Raw genomic sequence first — 16,525 nt, forward strand, 5'->3', positions numbered from 1 at the left:
TGGTGACTGAAAGGGTGTGTAAAGAGCTGCAGACTTTTCTCAGGAAGTTTCACTCAGGATGAGTTAGCCTTGGGCGGCACGCATCACCCTGACGGTGAGGTGCTGTGCGTTCTGGGTCTGCCGGCTCCCTTCGTAACCTCGGCGGACCAGCGGAATCTGTTCAGTTTCGATTTGCAAAAGGAAGAGTTTACTGGAAGAGTTGCTGGGGAGCAGCAGATTGAACCTGGAAATGGTGAAGCAACTGCAGCAAAGTGGCTCCTGTCTCATCAGCGTCTCTTTCCCCACCCTGAATCAGAGTCTGGAAGACAAACTTCTGCTCGTGAGCCTTGCCCACCAGAACTTGAGGAAGCCTAGGAGAAATGTCCTCCTCCTATCTGTCCCAAATATGTCTACTTCAAAGAGACCTTGTATACTAGGACAACAAGAACAGAAGGACAAGTCCCTTCACCTATTCCCCCTCTTCTCCCAGTGCCTCCTCTCCCTTTCAAGAACCCTGTAAGCTTGCTTCCTTCTGAGCTAAACTTCTGTCAGTCAGTTACATCCTGAAAATAGGTCCTGAACTTAATTAAGCATAAAAAAAGAACTAGAACAGAATAGGAAGCATCAAAGGGTTCATATGTAATAAGGGTAATTATTGTTTTGTAAGACTTTTGTTACACACACACATACACACATCTATAACGGGTACAGATAGGATCATGATGTTACAAGTATTTCTTACTGTGAATCATGATAAAGTTTGAAAAGCCACTGTAACAGGGCTTATTCTTCCAAGTGACAGAGCAAATGAGGAGACCTGTAGTTCAAACACTCTCCTGTATTCACTCAGATGATTGCTTTTATTACAGGTGTTTAATACTTAAGCTATATTTTGCAAAAGGGGGGGTTTGTAGTGTCAGCATGGGGGAATACCTACATGTTTCAAACAAATGATTTAGAAAGAAATCTGTGTGTCAGGGAGCTTTAAAGAACATTTTAGGGGAGCATACAAGATTTTCTGGGCTTCAAAAGAGTTGATTTTTCTTACTCTTAAAATTTATGAGCCCTTGAACATTTTCTTTCAGTGTATGTTTAAACTTTTATTTATATATTTTTTAAATTTTTGAGTAGGTAATAAGGGCTTGTACCGAGTTGAATACTGTCTCCTCCACATTCATGTCCACCTGGTATCTGTGAATGTGGCCTTATTTGGAAATAGGGTCTTAGTAGATGTAATCAAGGCAAGATGACGTCATACTGGATTAGGGTAGCCCCCAATTCAGTGACCAGTGTCCTCCTAGGAGGAGAGACACAAGACACACAGACATAGGACCCATTACTGATAGACTACAATGTGAATGGGACTCCTGGAGTTGTGCACTGCATAAGATGTGGTTTTGGGTGCATGGTAGAAAATTAAAAAGAAACAAATAGGTGTACCCCTCTGTTTTTCTCCGTGGTGGAATCTACTCTTACTAGTTTGTCATTTAACAACACTTTAAGGAACCCAAATCGTTTTCAGCTGTGCTAGGTCAACATTTTGCGGTACTTATCTCGCCTTAAAGATAATGTCCTGGAATTTCTTATCTATCTCATGTATTCTTTCTTAAGAATTAAAAAAAAATGCATGCTTTCTTAGTTTATAAGAATGTGTGGTTTAAAAAAATTCTCAGTGCGTGTAATTATCCTAATAGAGGTTAATTTATTTTCTGCATTGTTTTTAGAAAATAGCTTGTGACATTTAATATCACATTTATTCAACATCTGCCATTTGTAACAGATATGCCAAGAATTTGATTAATGTTTGAAACCTGATGTAGCTTTCACTTCTCAGAGACCGGAATGTGAGATGCAGAGCAAACCAAGATCCCAAATAAACAAAGAAAAAGAATTAGTTATCTTCTGAACTGTTTAAATTATTTAACCTCATAGCTCCCTAACATGAAACCCATGTTAGATGACATAACGTGAATTAATGTAGAACTAATATATATTTTTGAATTCATGAATTAGGGGAGAACACTGCAAAAATTAAGTAGAAATCAAGGTTTCTGAATGGGGAGCTCAAGAAGTAGAAAGCTAGAGTGTTGGATGGGAAATCGTCTCTGATGCTGGCACACGGGGTCAGCTTCATGGGTGTGTGACCCGTGCACACCAAAAGCACCATCCATAAAAGAGAAAATTGAAAATTGGACTTCCTTAAAATTAACTCTTGCTCTTCAAAAGATTATTAGGAAAAAGATGCCTTAAACTTATGAGGAAGATTATTAGGAAAAAGAAAAAACAAGCTATAGACTGGGAAAAAATATTTGCAGATCCAATCTATCTGATAAAGGACATACCCATAACATATAAAGAAGACTCAAAACTCATAATAAAAAAACAAACAATACAATTAAAAAATGGGTAGAAGATTTGAACAGATACTTCACCAAAGAAATATAAGCACATAAAAGGATTCTCAACATCATTAGTCATGGGATACCAGTACCCACCTATTAGAGTGTCTAAAATTAAAAACGCTAACCAGGCCAAGTGTTGGAAGAGGATGTAGAGGAACTGGAACCCTCAACACTGCTGGCAGGAATGTAAAACTGTACAACTATTTCAGAAGCAGTTTAGGAATTTCGTAAGTGAAATATACAGCTACCTACCATACGCTGCAGCCATTCTACTCCTGGGAATATACCCAATAAATGGAAGCACATGTTCACAGACGTGTCTGAATCTTTCTGGTATACTTTACTCTTCATAGCAGCTTCATTCCTACAAGCCCCAAACTGGAAACAACCGAAATGTCCACCAAAGGTGAATGCATAAACCAACTGTGGTATAAACATACTCAGCAATAAAAAGAAGTGAACTACTGATACACACAACAATGTGGCTGAATCTCAAAATAACTGTGCTGCATGAAATAAGCCAGACCAAAATAGTACCTACTTATGATTCCATTTACATAACATTCTAGAAAATGCAAATTTATTGTTACAGAAAGCAAATCAGTGGTTGCCCAGGGAAGGAGGCGATGTGAGAGGAATTAGAAAGAGGCACAAAGAAACTTTTGGGGGATGATGGATATGTTATTTTTATTGCAGTAGTGGTTACACAGGTGTACACATGTCAAACCTCATCAAATCGTATACTTTAAATATGTGGTTTATTTTGTCAACTATGTCTCCATAAAAGTGTTTAAAAAGTGAATCTACCCTTCAGAATTCAGTCTTGCATGAACCTTTTGCTTAACAGAAAATCCATAAAGCACAATCTAAAAATGCATAAACTAAATAATGTGCTGGGAGCCGTGGCTACATCATTTGATCGGCTGTTTGACAGGGTCCAGCCGATTAACGCTGAGGGGTGCAGGGCCGCCCCTTGGTGAAGAATAACCGGCCAGCCCCTCACATAGTTCTGAAACCTGTGCTGCTTCTAATTGCCCTTCATTCCTTTTCCTTTCTTAACCTCCAGTTTTCACTCCTTTGGGTGGCTGCTTGGGAGGCACTACCTCCCGGGAAAATTAAATATAGTAACCACCTGTAGGTAACTTTCAAGATATTTTTCAGTTAATTATTGGAGGAGCACACAGTCCCATTTGAGACAAGCAGAAAGGAATCCTGCCCAGATAAGATGTCGAATTAGGTTTATGGCCTCCATCTGGTTAATGTTTCCTTCTCCCTCCAGTTCTTTGTCTAAATATATATATGCATCGTCCTTCTAAGTTTGTCGGTTAATTGGATGATCAAGAAGTATCTATATATTATTCTTGACCTTCTGCTTTCTGTTAAAATGTTATAGAGGTTTTCTCCTAAAAGCAATAAATAATAAATAATTGATGAGTAGAAGGGCCGAGGGGTGCAGGGATGCCCCTCGGTGAAGAATGGCCGGCCGACACCCCTGATATTTTCTGAATTATATGCATGCTTTCTAGCAAGGTTATGTCTATACTTATTTCTGTTTTTCATTCTTGAAGATATATAGTTTAGCTTAGCTTTTCAGCCCTTTACTTTACTAACAAAGTGATACTTTCTCCGGCAGTGTACTTAAGGGACTGTTAGCTCTACAATCTAAAAGACAAAGGAATGCTTTCACCCCCTAAAGGGTGCGAAAATGTAAAGATGTTTAACTGCCCACTGAGAATGCAGATAGCCCTGGGGATAAGACACCCCGGAGTCACCTTTTGTTCCCATTAACCATCTACACTAATGACGTAAATGATTGAGGGAGGCAGGGATGGCTCCACCAGGATGCAACCAGACGGACTGCTGTCCTGTCCGGAGGCCTGGACCTTCTCTCTTTGATTTAACTTTACCATGAATTACAACAGATGCCTAGGTACCTAGCTCCTTTAGTTTAGAGACAACAAACACTAGTTAATTGCGGAGATGATCATTAACCTTATGCTATATAGAAGGGAATGCTAATAAATATTCTTGTGCTCGTTTTTTACTTCCTTATCTCTCTGAGAATATTTGTAGAACTATTTCTGTACTAATCCTGAAAAATATATAAACGACACTTGTGCACAGTAAAGTGGGACTTGCTAACACCAACCCAAGTCTCACGTCCCCTTTATCTCCCCCTCCCTCATTGCGCCGACGCCGTCCATCCCTCAGGAACCTGGACTCCGCCGGCGCGGGACCCCGGCAATAATGTCGATTTCAGGTTTCATCTTTTCCAGCGGCATCGTACCACACGGGCAGAGCTGTGTGCGTGTGGCTGTTTGATATAAAAGGACGCCCGACACAAGGACAGAGAATGCTTTAACTTCACTCCCTCGAGGGTGACCTCCCTCAAGCAGGCACTGCTCAGCGTGCCAACCTCCACCCGCTCCCAAAACGTGGTAAACGCCAGCAATCTCCCCGTGCGTGCGAAGGGACAAACGCTGCAAGAATCCAGCCAGCTCCGAGCCCGAGACTCCATCCACCACTGCCAGGAAAATCCTACTACGGGGAGAGTGAAGAGTGTGACGAGAGCCTGGGGCTGGGACAGGACTGGGAATCGGTTAAAAAAACAAAACAAAAAAAAGAAAGACACTGGCTCCAGCCCAGGGTCCCACTTCCACCAGGGTCATTCGGCGGCGCCGGCGCCGGCAGTGCCCTGGCTTTCCGGTCCGGCGCAGCCCCCAGCCCCTGCTCTTTCGGTCCCGCCCGCTGGCGGTCCGTTCCGGCTTCTGAGCGCACTTCCGGCTGCCCTCTGAGCGGCTGCCGAGCGGGGTGCATTTCCTGTACAGTCTCTCCCGGGGTGCACCTGTAGGGCAGGCGGGGAGTGCGGGTCCTCCTCCTAGAGTCTGAAGGGTCGCGGGGAAACCACCCGGCGTGGGCCTCCCGCTTGCTCCGCGAGAGCTGCCTTTAAATTCTGAAGGCCCAGCCCCTCCTCCCCCGGAAGCGCTTGAAGGCGGGTCTTGGGCCTGCAGGGCCTTCGTCCTCTCAGCGCCCGCGTTTCCTCAGTGAAGACACGGGGAGGCGGGGGGGAAATGAGGGGAGGACCTGGGCGACCAGCTCCCGCCCCTCCGCGGCCGGGCGGCTCGTTTCCGGCGCGACTTAGTTGTGGGCTGGGACGCTTGTAATACCGCCCGCCCTTCCTCCCGGTCCAGCCCCCAGCCATGCCAGCGGGCGTGCCCTGGGCCACCTACCTGAAAATGTTCGCTGCCAGCCTGCTCGCCATGTGCGCCGGGGCCCAAGCGGTGCACAGATACTACCGGCCGGACCTGGTGAGTGCGCGGGCGGCCGCGGCCTCGCTCCCGGACCGCCCCGTTCTCCGCGCAGCCGCAGAAATGATCGGAACACAAAGTTAGGAGCATCTCTGCCCTGGGCCTTAGGGTGGCATCCCATTGCATTTAGAGCAATGCATGGCCTGCTCGTACAGGTTTAGGGTCTTACACGGTCTGGCGCCTGCCTGCCACCAGCTTTACCTTCTACCGTTCCCCCCTTGTTCCCTCTGTTGCAGCCACACCGGCTTCCTTGCTGTTGCTCAAACTCATCCAGCCTGTCCCCACCTCCAGGCCATGCTTTTTCTCTTCTTGGAGTGCTTTTCCCCCAGGTCTTGGCTTGATTTCCTTCTACAAAACCTCAGGCCTCCGCTGAAATATCTTCTTCAGCAGGAGGGTCCTTTGGACAGCTCCTAAAGGATTCCTCCTCTGCGATTCTGCCTCAGTCTTTTGTTTTCATAGAGCACTGTCATAATTTGCAATCATTTTATTCCTTTGTTTAGTGGTTCTTGGTTTCCTCCCCTGGAATGTAATCTCCAGGAAGGGACTGTGCCTGTCCGCTTCACACTTGTATGTCAACCACTAGAAAAGAACTTAGAATGTAGTAGATGCTGAATAAATACGTGTTGCATGAAGAATGAGTGGATGTATGCATTTAAAGGAGGGAGAAATTTAAATTTATCTTAATAAGCATTCATGGAATTAGGAACTGGCAATTAAAGGTACTTTTGAGGAGTGATGCGCTTGGGGAGGTGGAGACGAGGAAGTATGGTGCAAATAATTGTAACTGTAAGAGGGTGCTAAGTGTTATGCTATAGATGTGAATGGAGTGCTTTGGAGCGCAGTGTACGGAGCAGTCATTTCTGCCTGGACTCTGCACAGGTTACACTTACGGAGAACCAACCGTTTGTGTTTCTCATTTCAGTTAGTTGTCACTACAGTTTTGGCGGTATTTATTCTTGTTTTCAGATGAGGAAACTGAGTCTTGGAAGAGTGCAGGTGATTTCCCAAAGTCGCTTAGCTTGATGAGGATTTGAAGCCCAAGCTTTCTGTTTAATGTTTCTCTCTTTTGATCCTGTTAATAAAATAATACAACACCCTTGTAAAACATTCACGTTGAATTGAAGCATGTAAAGTAAAAAGTGAAAAATCCCCCCACTTACAAGCTCCTTTCTCCAGTCTCCTCCTCAAAGGTCACTACCATTTGATGGTGGGTGTATATCCTTCCAGACTTTTTACTATTGTTGAAAACACAGAGACACACACCTATTTTGGGGGGTGTTTTTCCTCATATAATAGGAGTTCATATACACATTTCTCTGCAACTTGCTTGTTTTGGTTAACATCTGTATGAATAGATGTTTGTTTATATCACTGGGCTTTTCTCTTTCTGACCAATGCATAGTATTTCATAATACAGATATTCCGTATATTATTTAGTCAGTCCCCTGTCGACATTTGGGTGGTATCTACTTTTTGTGCTAACAATGCTGCAGTCGCTCTGTCTTACCACTTCAGACTGCCTCTCTTTTGAGTTCTAGGGAAGCATCAAGGATACTTAGTGGAGACAGAAGAGGGTAAGAACCTTCCAGAGAAATGCAGTTCAGTCTCTGGCTTATACAGGAATAGACATCAGGCAGGCCTTACAAAGGACGGAAGGAATGCCTGTGATTTGACTCTGGGAAGCTGACCTTTGATTCACCCATCTCATTATAAGTGGGATTATGCAAGGGTTGTTACCAGAGCTACCGGGACCTTGGGACGAGGCAGCACGAAGCCAGAATCTCCAGAAGGGCACACTGAAGCGCCTCAGGCCACCTCATCCTGATTGGGCTGTGACATTGTTAGTGGGGCTCCTCTGTAGACTTGAGGCCAGGGCTGGCTGGCCGTGTGTAGGATGCTGTATGCCTTACTCACATTTAAGGAATTTACCTACATCTGTTGGTATTGTTCCAGTACTTACTGCCACTGGCGGTGATTGTGAACAACCTCGGGCCTTCCCAGGAGTCTTTCCCTCTGGGCAGCTAGAAGGTCTAGGTGGAGTCCAGAGCAGAGGAGACCCTGGGGGCTGCCTAGGGCTTGTGCTCAGTGCTGTCTTAAGGGAGTAGCATTAAAGGCGCTTTTCTCTAGCTGTCCAGCTCACCGTCAAAATGGGAAAGGAGGCGAGGACTCGAGGCAGGTGCTCTGTCCTGGAATACAGGGGTGCCTTTCGCTTGAGCTTCCCTTTTGCATCTTCTCTAAAGTCCTCAAGCAGCGTGAACAGAGGAAAGGACGATGAGAAACCATGCCACAGGGGCTCCTGACAAGAAGCAACCAAAGTCTTAAGTTTACTAACCAGTCAGTGATTAACTGTTTGTAAAGTTTGTTTGTAATTTTACTTTTACTTGTTCTTTTTTCCTTAATTTATAATCTTTTTTTCCTCCCTGCTTTTTCTCCCCAAATCCCCCCAGTAAATAGTTGTACATTTTAGTTGTGGGGCCTTCTAGTTGTGGCATGTGGGACGCTGCCTCAGCGTGGCCTGATGAGTGGTGCCATGTCCGTGCCCGGGATCCGAACCAGAGAAACCCTGGGCCTGGGCCTCCGAAGCAGAGTGCATGAACTTAACCACTCGGCCACAGGGCTGGCCCCCTCTGATCTTATTATTGACGGCATAATAGGTCAAGTGTTCATTTTTGGTTGTCTCCAAACACACCCATATACACACAAACTGCTATGTAGAACCTCTGATAACATTGATAAGGTTTTTTTTTTTGAGGAAGATTAGCCCTGAGCTAACATCTGCTGCCAATCCTCCTCTTTTTGCTGAGGAAGACTGGCCCTGAGCTAACATCCGTGCCCATTTTCCTCTACTTTATATGTGGGACGCCTACCACAGCATGGCTTGCCAAGCGGTGCCATGTCCACAGCCGGGATCCGAACCAGCGAACCCAGGACTGCCAAAGCAGAACGTGTGCACTTAACTGCTCCGCCACCGGTCGGCCCCCATTGATGACTTTTGATACCAAAAAACTTATTAGTCTTTTAAAAATTTCTTATATATTTAATATGTAAATAAAACTGCTGTCTTAATAAAAGTTAAATTGTCATTTTAGCTTTATACTGTATTGGAAATTTAGGTCACCCCAAATTTGTGTGTGTGTGTGTAGTTGTGAATACTTTGTAGAAAATTGAAACATGTTGTTATTGTATTTTATAGGGCTTTATGGTTTCACATAATTTCCTGTTGTGACCTGGGGGAAAAAATAGCTCTTCTAAGTTAGTTTGGACAGTTTAATGAACATGAAACAAGCTACATTCTTTGCTTGTAGTGAAGGGATTGGAATGTCAAAATCCTAGGACTACTTTTAAGAGAACAAATTGTCATATGTGTTACTCAGGCTTTTATTCCAGTTCCCATCACTGATTTCTTAGAAAGTCACTTTCACTTCAAAATGAGAATGGTGCTGTGTAGCACATCTCTTACCTCCCTACCTCTCCTATTATCCTGACTGCAAACCCCACAGTCTTTCCTAAACTATTTTATTTCTTTAGGATTAATTAATCAATAGGAGATAAAAGGGTAACATGAGCCAGGTCAAGGTGTTTGAACTTTAGACATTGAAAAATGATTGAAGTTTTCTGATATGACTGAAATTATGCCAGAATGATCTTGCAGTTTTGTGTAAAGTAATTTGAGTAAAGATTTTATTTCTCTAATCTTATGAGTTTATAAGAGTCCTGAGCAAAGTCTGTTGATTTACTCCTTCAGCACATTTTCTGACTGCCTCTGATAATGAGGGGCGTTCTCATAGGATTGTAAGAAATGAGGAGGAGATTAAGGTGTGATCCCTTTCCTCAGGGACCTTACAGTAGAAACTGATATCTGATAGAAATGGACTGCTCTAAATCATGATATACGACCTCATGGGTTTAACTCCGGTCAGAGATGGGTAAACAAAGTGTGGTGGGAATGGTGTGGAGGGAGTGATACATTCCATCTTCCTCGAGCTGTCACTGAGGTGGGCCTTGGGTAATGAGAAGGATTTCGGTAATGCCAATATGAGAGGCCATGTGGAAGAATACGTGCAGGGGACATTCCAGATGGAGAGAACAGGATACACAAAGGCCTGGAGATGGAAGCATGTGAATACTTGACTGAAATGCCTTTTAAGGTCACCATCATCTCCATGTTGTTAAATCCTATGAGTCAGTTATCAGTCTTCCTCTTTCCTGACGCGTCGGCAGCGTGTGACACATGGAATACTCTCTCCTTGAAACACCTTCTTCACCTGGCTTCTAGGACATCACTCTCTCCTGGTTCTTCTTCCTCATTGGTTGCTGCTTCTCAGTCGTTGCTGGTTCCTCTTCATCCCCTTATCCTCCCAAGATTGGTAGGCCACAGGCCCTTGTCTTTGACCCTTTGTTTCTGCCTACATTCACTTCCATGATCTCATCTAATCTCAGAGCATTAGTTATTATTTATATACTAGAATAATACACTCCAGTCTGGACCTCTCCTTTGAGCTTAAAACTTGGTTGTTAACTGCACCCTTGACAGTTTCACTTGGATGTGCAGTGAGCATGTTCAGAACTGAGCTCCTGGTCTTCCCCTAACAGACGTGGTCTTCTCCTTGAAGTCTTCCCTATCACAATAAATGGTGACTCCATTCTTCTAGTTGTTCAGGCCAAAACCTAGCCGTCATCCTCAACTCCTCTCTCATACTGCACATAGCAAATCCCTTTGGCTTAACCTAAGAAGTAGATCCAGAAGTTCACCGCTTTTTACCACCTCTGTTGCTACTGCCCAATTCAAGCCACTGTCAGTCATCTCTCATTGCAGTTATCGTGCTACCTTCGTGACCTGTCTTACCCCTTCCACCCTTGCTTTCCTGCAGTCCATTCTCAACAAAGCCACCATTGTCATCTTTTTACACTTGTCAGGTCATGTCACTTTTCTGCTCAAAACTCTCCTGTGACTTCCCGTCTTCGCACCGCCTTTCCCTTCCTGGCCTCTCATGGAGTACTGTGCACCAGCTGTGTTGACCACCTTGCTTTTCCTTGAACATAAGGCACATTCCTGCCTCAGGTCCTCTGCTTTTCTGGTTCCATCTGCCTGAAACTCGTCTCAATATCTGCATGGCTGGCTTTCTCATCCTTCTTCACGTCTTTGTTCAGAAGTCACCCTTTCAGACAATAAGCACATGAAAAGATTCTCAGCATCATTAGCCATCAGGGAAATGCAAATCAAAACCACAACAAGATACCACCTCATAACCACTATGATGGCTATAATTTAAACAAAACAAAAAAACAAAACAGGGGCCAGGCCGGTGCCATAGTGGTTAAGTTTGTGCGCTCTGCTTCGGCAGCCCAGGGTTCGCAGGTTTGGATCCTGGGCGCAGACCTATGTTCTGCTTGTTAAGCCATGCTGTGGTTGTGTCCCACATACAAAATAGAGGACAGTTGGCAATAGATGTTAGCTCAGGGCCACTCTTCCTCACCAAAAAAACCCAGCTAGTGACAGTTGTTGGTGAGGATGTGGAGAAACTGGGACCCTCATACAGTGCTGTTAGGAATGTAAAATGGTGATTCTGCTTTGAAAACCAGTTTGGCAGTTTCTCAGTGAAACATAGAGTTATATGACCCAGCTATTTCACTTCTAGATTGATACCCAAGATAAATGAAAGCATATGTCCACATAAAAACTGCTACATGAATGTTCATAGAAGTATTATTCATAAAAGCCCAAAAGTGGGAACCATCCAGAAGTCCATCGACCAATGAGTAGTTAAATAAAATGTGGTTTATCCATATAATGGAATATTATTGGTCTTAAAAGGGAATGAGGGGTTGGCCTGGTGGCACAGTGGTTAAGTTTGTGCACTCTGCTTTAGCAGCCTGGAGTTCGCTGGTTTGGATCCTGGGTGCAGACCTACACACCGCCTATTAAGCCATGCTGTGGCAGGCGTCCCACATATAAAATAGAGGAAGAGGGGCAAAGATGTTAGCTCGGGGCCAGTCTTCCTCAGCAGAAAGAGGAGGTTGGCAACAGATGTTATCTCAGGGTTAATCTTCCTCAAAAAAAAAAAAAAAAACGAGAATGAAGTACTGATATGTGACAACATGGTGAACCTTGGAAACATGCTGAGTGAAAGACTCTAGTCACAAAAGACCTCATACTGTATGATTCCATTTGTATGAAATGTCCAGAACAGGCAAATCCATACAAACAAAAAGTAGATTAATGGTCCCCTAGGGCAGCAGCTTGGTGAGCGGGAGGGTAGTGTGGGAATGGGAGTGACTGCTAATGGATATGGGGTTTCCTTTTGGGGTGATGAAACACTTCTACAATTTATGGTGATGGATGCAGAACTTTATGACTATACTAAAAGCCACTGAATTGTATACTTTAAATGGGTGAATGGTATGAGATGTGAATTATTTCTTACTAAAGTTGTTACAAAAAAAAGTCACCTTCTTGGGCTTTTTTTGACCACCTTTCTTAAAGGCGGTTTTGTAATTTTTTGCTCACTGCGTTATGCTTTGCACATAGTAGGCACTTACTGTTTTTGAATACATTGATTCCTGATAGCTGTTTTCTGTGCCAGGCACATGGTGGAGAGTCAGTCAATAGTGCAGGGATGAATTTCCAGATGTGGAAAGCCTTACTGGGACTTGTGATCCGTCAGTTGATGTTGATGCATCTCCCTCTGTGAGTCCTCTTGTTCTTAAGATGTAGCCCGGATGACAGGCATATAAATGTAGGGCCAGAAAGCGACTCAGAGTGACCGCAGGCTCTCATGATGAAGATTTATCATTGAGTAGCAGAGGACTTTCTGTTCTTTTTCACTCTTTACTTTCTTTGGAGTCTTTCAGGTCACATTTAATTACAGTCTGAGAAAGCACTGGTATCTATGTTTTGTTTTGTTTGTATAGACGATACCTGAAATTCCACCAAAGCCTGGAGAACTCAAAACGGAGCTTTTGGGACTGAAAGAGAGACAACACAAAGCTCAAATTTCTCAGCAGTAGAAACCTCAAAGTACAGCTCTGCCAAGAACTCTGTGCATAGTATTATAAGTCTTAAATATGTATTTTTAAAATTTATTGAGTCAAACTGTTTGTCCTTAAGCACCTAATACATTGCTAACTGCAAGGGGAGGTGCTTAGTAGATACTGACTGATGCAGTGGGATTTAATGACGGTTTGACCAGTGTGTCTTGAAAACTGCCAAAGTTTCTATCATCAGCTTCCTGAATGTGGTTTGATGGATATTTAGTCTTGAATATGATGTGAAATAGGGTATTTGCACTGACTCTTGCCCTTATAATTCTGGTTTATTTCTCTGAATAACCTTGACTATAACGGCAAATGGAAATTATAAATTAACTGTAATAAAAGTGGCATTGACTTTTAAATGAATGCTTATGGTGTGAAGTTAATATTTCTCTAAATATAGGAAAGTACTATTTGTACTAAACTGAATTAAGTTGAAATATTTAAAGTTTGAAGTTTTTGGAATTGTGTACGTAACAAAATTATAACAGTTGTGGCTTGGACTGTCACAAATTCTTTACCCCCAAATTTGAGAAATCATGTTGGCATTTCATTTTTCTTATAAAACATATTTATAAATAACTGATAAAATGAATATTATTATGGGTTGAATTGTGTCCCCCCTAAAAGATTTTGAGTCCTAATCCTTAGTCCCTGTGAATGTGACCTTATTTGGAAATAGGGTCTTTGCAAAAGTAACCGAGTTAAGATGAGGTCAATGGGGTGGGCCCTAATCCAGTGTGATGCCTGTCTTTATAAGAAGAGGAAAACACCATGTAAAGGACACACACGGAGAATGCTATGTGACAACAGAGGCAAAGATTGGAGTGACGCAGCTGCGAGCAGGGAACACAGAGGGCTGAGAGCCATCACCAGAAGCCTGGAAGAGGCAAGGAAGGAGTCCAGCCAGTCTCGGAGCGCGGCTCTGCTGACACGTGGATTTCAGATTTCTGGCCTTCAGAACTGAGAGAATAAATTTCCGTTGTTTTAAGCGACCCAGTTTGTGGTTTTTGTTATGTCAGCCCGTGGAAACTAGTAACAAACATTTCAACCTTTTTTCTGAGTCTATAAATATAGGACAAAAGTAATTCATAGAGCAGTTGGCTTTCTGTTCAGGGCTATTCTAATACAAGAAGTTTTTCAGAATTCTGCATGCTTAAACATAATGTCTAGGCTTACTTCTTAGCCAGTTAGCAGATTGCTACCTGACATAGATCTTTGGTGTCAGTGTTGAAATCTTAAATATTAAATCCCTAAATGCAAACAAAATGTTTTTGTTTCACTCTCCATAGTAAATACTCTTCAGTTTAACAGTATGAAGCAACTAAATGAAATAGCTTCTTTCCAGCCTTATATCAAGCTCGCTCTTTTCTGCTGCCATGTCATGTGGTGCCTTATCATATGCTTCCAGCACCAAGAGGCCCTCCGATTCCGTCAGTGACAGACGAGCGGTAGCCTACCCTAGGGAAAGGATTGGCATTCTGGGTAGAAGATGGAGTTTGGAGTTGAGGCTGCTTGCTGTTTGCTGGGACTTCATTGACTCTGGCCTTGTGCATGAGACTGACCTTCTCTGGATCAAATTTCATAGCTGCCATTAACTCAATGCTTTTTTGCTCAAAAAAATTGTATACTTTACAAATGGTGAAGCTTGCCACAACTGCCAATTGCAAGGGCTTTGTATCAGACTGGAAGAAGTTTGACTATTTTTTTTAATTAAAGGAATCAAAAATGGTTTCCTAAACGAGAATTCAGTATTTCTAATCTGGTGCCTAACTTCCTCCCAACAGTTGGAATTCCCAGAGGTGTCAGGAAGGGCACTTAGTATAAATCAACACTAAAAATCATTTTTAGCTCTGAACTAGTTTCAGCAACTGAATTTGTCAGGTGGAGTTTTTATTTCTCATTGCTAAACTGACAATTTCAGATTCCAGTTCTCCACTAACTTTAGTGGATGAACACCAAATTGGTGAGCTTTGATAAGGCATTTTGTAGATAGCAGTGAGGAGCCCCTCATTACCTTCCAGAATGAAGGCCTGGGGCCTCTCCCCGCCTTGGCATGCAGAAAGGACCTGCCCTCTGGGGCCAGTCTCTGCACAAGGGGAGGACCCTCGTGCCATGGGTGAATGCGGTGGACCATACTTGAAAATAGGTCCTTTCATAGGTAGAGTGATTGGTCTAGTCGTTGAGGAAAAAACTCATGATTTGAACCCAACTCTCCTACAAGACAACGGCTTCATGAAGGTGAAAAATTAATTTTCTAGCTATTAGAAATTTTCCAGAAGTAAAAATGCCATAATTTCAGTAGGTACTGATTCTAAGTGACTTTCACCAAGATATATATTCTTTTCCTTTTTTGAAGTTGACCCCCATTGTGAAAAACATACTTTGTGATGGGTGTTGAAATGTGTTACTCAGATTCCACGAGGAAAGGCTTGCTGCCCCGGGCTGAGTGCTGTCAGTGAGCAGCCTTCAGTTGCCAGCTCCTACACACTTGCCATTCAGCATGACACAGATCGGGTGGGCAGCTCTGAAGGGCCCTATTGTAGCTCAACGCCCCACTGGGTTGACTGAGGCTGTCTTTGTTCCTACCTTGACAGCTGAACTTCTGCTCAATTCCATTTCCTTTCCTTCCACAGGGGTTGATCCAAGGACACTCCTTAATAAACATCCTGTACACTAAACTCCATCCCCGTGCTTCCTGGAAAACCAAATTGGTGACATATACAAACCAAAAATTAAAACTAGTATTAGATTGTTCCTTAATAAAGCTGTGGAGGAAAAAAAGTCCAAGATAGACCAGTTGCAACCTGTTTGGCACACTATGGTAGGTCAGTTAAAGAGTTGTTATACACGGTGTTTATGATGTAGCTGTTTCTTTTTACCAAAAACTAAGGGAGTATGATACTTTTTATGCTTCGTGCTGGAAACAATGGACATTTGGAATTTGTAATTAGAGGATTTTGAGGAGCAAAAGTTTCACGTCTCTAATTTAATGCAATCTGATGGCTTTAACTTCTGTATCATAACAATCATTAAAAATGGTAATTTATAGTGGCCAAAAAATTGGAAACAAATTATAGCTAATAGCTAACGTAACACTGAATTATGAAGGGAAGCTATACCTTAACTATAGCATGTTTCTCTATGACTGAGCTCCCATTTTATTTCTTGTAAGAGAAAAGGAGGGCAGATTTTTAAAAAGATACACATTCAACTAGAGTAGCTGGTGATTTCAAAACGATTATGGCAAGCTAACCCTAGAAAAACAGCTTGTGGGGAAGGGTAGGAAGGATACAATGAACAGAAATACTAGAAACCCAGAAAGGGGTCCTAGATTTTCAGGAAAATTGTTTAGTCCCTAACAAAACTTACAGTACAGGGGCCAGCCCTGTGGCCGAGTGGTTAAGTTTGCAGTGCTCTGCTTTGACAGCGCAGGGTTTCACGGGTTCTAATCCTGGGCGCGGACCTAGCACCACTCATCAGGATATGCTGAGGCGGCGTCCCACGTAGCTCAACTAGAAGGACCTACAACTAGAATATACAACTATGTACTGGGGGGCTTTGGGGAGAAGAAAAGAAAAAAAGAGGAAGATTGGCAACAGATGTTAGCTCAGGGCCAATCTTTCAAAACAAAAAACAAAACTTACAGTACATAAAATTAGGTTCCACAGAACTTTCTTACATACACATGATCTCTAAATAAGCAATTGGAAAAGATTTTCTCTCTAGCCACAGTTACTAGAACAAAACTCCCATTTCAGATGGCTATATGACTACTGAAATTAGAGAAACTTTCTCCCGTAA

General features: G+C 43.1%; 1 long non-coding RNA gene across 1 annotated transcript; it reads left to right on the forward strand.

The window, feature by feature from the left end:
• Positions 1–4,537: 4,537 nt before the first annotated feature.
• LOC124230159 (uncharacterized) lies at positions 4,538–14,460 on the forward strand. Its single transcript, XR_006886091.1, has 2 exons — positions 4,538–5,689; positions 13,482–14,460. It is a non-coding gene; the product is annotated as an uncharacterized LOC124230159 (long non-coding RNA).
• The last annotated feature ends 2,065 nt before the right edge of the window (positions 14,461–16,525 follow it).

This window comes from Equus quagga, chromosome 19, assembly GCF_021613505.1.
Source record: "Equus quagga isolate Etosha38 chromosome 19, UCLA_HA_Equagga_1.0, whole genome shotgun sequence".
Classification (NCBI taxonomy): domain Eukaryota; kingdom Metazoa; phylum Chordata; class Mammalia; order Perissodactyla; family Equidae; genus Equus; species Equus quagga.